The sequence below is a fragment of the Anomaloglossus baeobatrachus genome, chromosome 7 (genome assembly GCF_048569485.1).
Source record: "Anomaloglossus baeobatrachus isolate aAnoBae1 chromosome 7, aAnoBae1.hap1, whole genome shotgun sequence".
Lineage (NCBI taxonomy): Eukaryota > Metazoa > Chordata > Amphibia > Anura > Aromobatidae > Anomaloglossus > Anomaloglossus baeobatrachus.
Window position 1 is genome coordinate 186,590,333 of NC_134359.1, and position 4,748 is coordinate 186,595,080.

General features: G+C 42.6%; 1 long non-coding RNA gene across 1 annotated transcript; it reads right to left on the reverse strand.

Annotated features, from left to right (window-relative positions):
- Nucleotides 1-255: 255 nt before the first annotated feature.
- Nucleotides 256-2,165, reverse strand: LOC142246042 (uncharacterized). Its single transcript, XR_012724857.1, has 6 exons — nt 2,000-2,165; nt 1,538-1,615; nt 1,340-1,454; nt 1,129-1,253; nt 907-1,024; nt 256-816 (listed from the first exon to the last, which is right to left on the reverse strand). It is a non-coding gene; the product is annotated as an uncharacterized LOC142246042 (long non-coding RNA).
- Between the last annotated feature and the right edge of the window lie 2,583 nt (nt 2,166-4,748).

Consider the following 4,748-nt stretch of genomic DNA (forward strand, 5'->3'; position numbering starts at 1 on the left):
GAGGATTTTTGAGACTTTATGCCCATCGCAGTGCCCCAAGAGCCGATGCCCAGTCGCCATGCCTGCTCCAAGAAAGGCGTGCCATTGCTACCCCAGCAGGTCGCACACAACATCACCGCTTCCTTGAGAAACTCTGTGTGTGACAGGGTGCATTTCACCACAGATACTTGGACCAGTAAGCATGGCACAAAAACCCAAAAGGTAATATAGAGGTAGTTATTATGCGAAAAACCACCACTAGAACTACTCTCATAAAAATAATTTTAATCATAAATATTAAAAAGGAACATATGTAGTGTTCCTATCTTACAATTTCGTACATCAGATAAACATATATATACAAGTGCAAGTGTCGACCATGGTTAACCCACGCCTGAGCCAAGTTGTAGACAGTGGTTTATAGAGAGGGGGACAGATGTTAGTACGTCGCTGTCCGTCTGGTAGTTGTATAATGTACACTGTGCCTACCTCCTTGTTTGTAGATGTATATATAGATTATACTCCACTACTAAAGTATCTAACTCTCACTGTCCTTGTCAGCCTCCAGCAGGGATAACCACCACCAGAAAAGTGATAAAAGTGCAAACAGATGAACCATAGACAAACAAACAGTGGCAATGCGTTAGCTGTCCAGGGTTCTCATATTAGGCGTAAATTCCCTAATTAGGATTGCTGGATAATATTAGGTAGGAGCCTGGAGTTCCACTATGCTAATGGAACCCCCTGCTCTCCTGACGCGTTTCACCCCCCCTAACGCAGTAAAAAGGGGATCATCAGAGGATTTTTTTGTGTAAGTCACTTCCCATGAAAGGACACCTAGAAAGATGAATGAAAAAAATTGTAAGTATATAGATAATCATACAACTGCATTGTTTTAGGCACATATAGCTATATAGGTACACTCACAAGGGACCAGTCCTCTTAATTAGAGAGCTAATATAGGTGTTCCCTCTTAGTATGTAGTTACATAAGCGGACCATTCAAAAGTCCAGGATAAGGATGACGCTTATTCAGTAGTTGGTCCCTGCAGAGATATGTGGGAAGAAGTGGGCGAGTAATGCCGTATTATTACTGTACTCAGGCAAGGCTTCTCATACATATAAAGATAAATAAAGTCTGGATTTCTACCTGTATATATAGAGATGTAGTGGTATGGACCCTTTTGGTCAGTATATAGGCCGTTTGTTATCCACTATAAATTTTCCAGGAGACGTTTGGTCCTGTGCTAATAATAGGTTGTGAATTCGTCCCTCCTATAGGGATAATAAGATATATGATTATACACGTCCTCCGTTTGTTGTAGAGCGACACACATTTCATGTTTTTTATGTTAAATTACCTCTTGATAGGACCAGAGTGGGTTTCTCAACCTTCAAAGTACTCCGGGAATTAAAAGTATATATAGGTGACCTCCTTTCAGGCAGAAATTTTTAGGATATGACAGACAATATGTCCTGTAAAGGAATAGCATTATTGGTTTACCACCTTTCTTTTAGACCATACATGTGTGTGACTTACTGGTACTAGGGAGGTATACCTGTAAGGGCTGTCAGCGGTGTGTAGATAAAAAAACACCCTACCAAAGGGGGATAAAATGAGTCACCTCCTGCAATTCCTGCAAAAAAACAACATAACACATACTTGTAGTTCTGGTTTCACTATCAGCCCAAGCAGCATATTGGTACCATTTACATGTCTCTATATATATGACAGCTGCATTGTAGTCACTGTCCAAAACAGCAATAGTTTGCCCCTCCTCTCTCATATTGGCATAACAATGGCCAAGCTTGGAGCTGCATACTGTGGCAGGGGTCCCAAAATAATTCTTACGTGTATATGACCGTACATATATAATTATAAAACATATATATATCCAGTGCCACACCAGCTACTTTGTAAATACGGGTGTATGGCTACTAATTAAGGGGCCACTGTCTGCAGAAAAAGGAATCAGTGTACTGAACCTAATCCCCCTCTAATGACTGGTTAGAAAGCATACCTTAGTCCTGGAGCTCTACCAGTAAGGACTGTGCGTCCCGAGTGACACACACTCTAACACACTGGGAGCTCCCACTTGGTCCCTGCCGTCTCGGTCTGTGTCTGCTGCCTGGATCGCTAACCTGCATGCTCTGCAGGCCCTTTAATAATGGAGTCCCGGAGGTAAGTTTGCTACGTCCGAAAACCGGAAGTAGCACGTGGCCGGAAATGATGTAATGGCATTTTCATTCCCCTGTCACAGACTAGATCATGTGATACGTACTGGGCGGGGTTCAGGGAAACTACTTCCTCCAGTAATATCTGTAGTGTGGAACGCATATGCGTTCCACAGGCACAGCAGTGTTGGAAATGTGATGATATTACTATGGAACTTGCGTACAATGAGCGATGCATAACGCTGCATAGACGATCTATATATATATAGACATGTCATCAGTTTCTGGCTTATACTGCAGACCTGATCACATGATCTGTGCTAGATACATGCACAGATGTGTCATCCCTCTTAAGTATGCCAAGCATATATCTAGGGCTTTATAGAGGGGGTTGTAAAATATATATGTGCTAATGCTATCTATATTTGGGGGCATGCATATGATGTGTCATTCTTGGTGGTATGACCAACACATATAGACAGAGGGGGCTTATACTCTAAACGGTGTAGGAAAAACCCATATCAGGGGCAAATTGGTGCTTGCCATATCCAGGGCATTCATTCCTATATATGTATTAAATGAGGTCCCAGTTTCGTGGTGCTCATAACTCTCTAGAGGGATTCCTATCCACTATTCTCTAAAAACCACCTTTCTCCTGACAGTAAAAAAGGGGGTGGAAGGAGCATATAGGTGTATATATACCCTCCCTGAGAAAAGTTAAATTCTTGCCACCATATCCAAAATATAGATTTGTAATTTCTACATTCCAACATATAAGCGTAGATCTAAATACATGCATGTGCTCTTCCATTAGTGCAGTCTCAACAAAGATATATATTTATAAACCATGGTAAAGATGACCATGTGCGGGGCATATAGTAAATGCACAACGCTTGTGCCTATCAGTATCAATCTATTTTCCTAACAACCCTAAGAATGGGGGAGGGGGGTGGGGGGGGGGGGCTATGGGGTTTAGATTGTTAGTAGGAACAGTTATGCGCCCCGGACGAAAGGGCTGGACTAGAGGCTAAATAAAGCTATGGAAACTTATGGTCTCATTGAGACCATCAGGGGAGACCGAATCCAGGAGGAAGGTCCATCTTGCCTCCCGCTGTAGTATTTTCCTATCCCAGTCTCCCTTCCTAGCAGGTTTAGGTATAACCTCTATTGCCTGGAATGAGATACTTTTTAAATCTCCTCCATGGGTATTGTTGACATGTCTGGCTATCGCTGTATCCCTTTTGTGCCGGATATCTCCTACGTGTTCTCCGATCCTGGTTCTTAATTGTCTTTTAGTCTTTCCCACATATCCCATGGGGCAAGTGCAGGTACAGAGATAGACCAATCCTTCAGTTTTGCAGTTTGCAAAGTCTCTAAGTCTGAATGTTCTGTTAGTTTTATGGTTCAAGAAGGTTTTTGACTGATTAATATAGCGGCAATAGGTACACTTCCCACATCTAAACGTACCTACTGGTCTTCTTTCCAGCCAGGTACCAGTGCCTTTAGGCACTGTAAAGTGACTATGGGTTAAATGATCCCTAATGGACTTTCCTCTCCTAAAGGTAACACTTGGATAATCCGAGATTAGTTCACATATGTCAGGGTCGGCTTTAAGTATGGGCCAATGCCGTCTTATGATTTCCATCACTCTCCCATTTTGATCATCGTATGTGGCTATCAATCTCGTGATGTCTCTCACGTCCTCTTTTGGTTTGTGTTTAAGTAAATCTCTTCTATTTTTGTCCCTGGCATGGTGGTATGCCTGTTCTATAGTGACAGCTGGATAGCCCCTGTTATGAAAACGCTCTTTCATATTACGAGCCTGTATCTCAAACTCTCCAAGTGATGAGCAATTGCGTCTCAGGCGTAAAAATTGCCCTTTAGGAATGCCTTTCTTGAGTGGTATCGGATGGTGGCTTTCCCATCTAAGGAGACTGTTTGTCGCTGTTGGTTTTCTGTAGATGGATGTACTCAAAGTACCATCTCTGTTCTTGATTATTTTAACATCCAAAAATGCTAGACTGTCCCCCCCCTATCTCATATGTGAACTTAAGTCCTAGATCATTGGTGTTAAGATGTCCCATAAATTGTAGGAAGAGGGGGACCCCCCCTGTCCACAGAATCAGGACGTCATCTATGTACCGCCCCCATAGATTAATGTGGGGACCATAGGTAGCATCCTCCTCTTTAAAGACATACCTATCCTCCCACCATCCAAGAAAAATATTGGCATACGTGGGGGCACAGGGGCTCCCCGTGGCTGTACCCCCTTGTCTGATGGAAAAACTTACCCCCAAAAAGGAAGTAATTGTGTGTCAATACAAATTGTAACATTTCAATCACAAACTTGTTATGCAGACTGAGGTGATTACCCCTTGTCGATAGGTAATGCCAGACTGCTTCCAGGCCTCTGTCATGAGGGATGCTACTGTACAGTTGTTCTACGTCTACAGATATCAATATGGTCTCTGGTTCTAAGACAATTCCATCCAGTTTTGCTATTAAGTCATTGGTATCTCTGATATATGATGGTAAACTCACCACAAATGGACGAAGGATTTGATCTAAGTAGATGCTCGCATTTTGGCCTAGTGC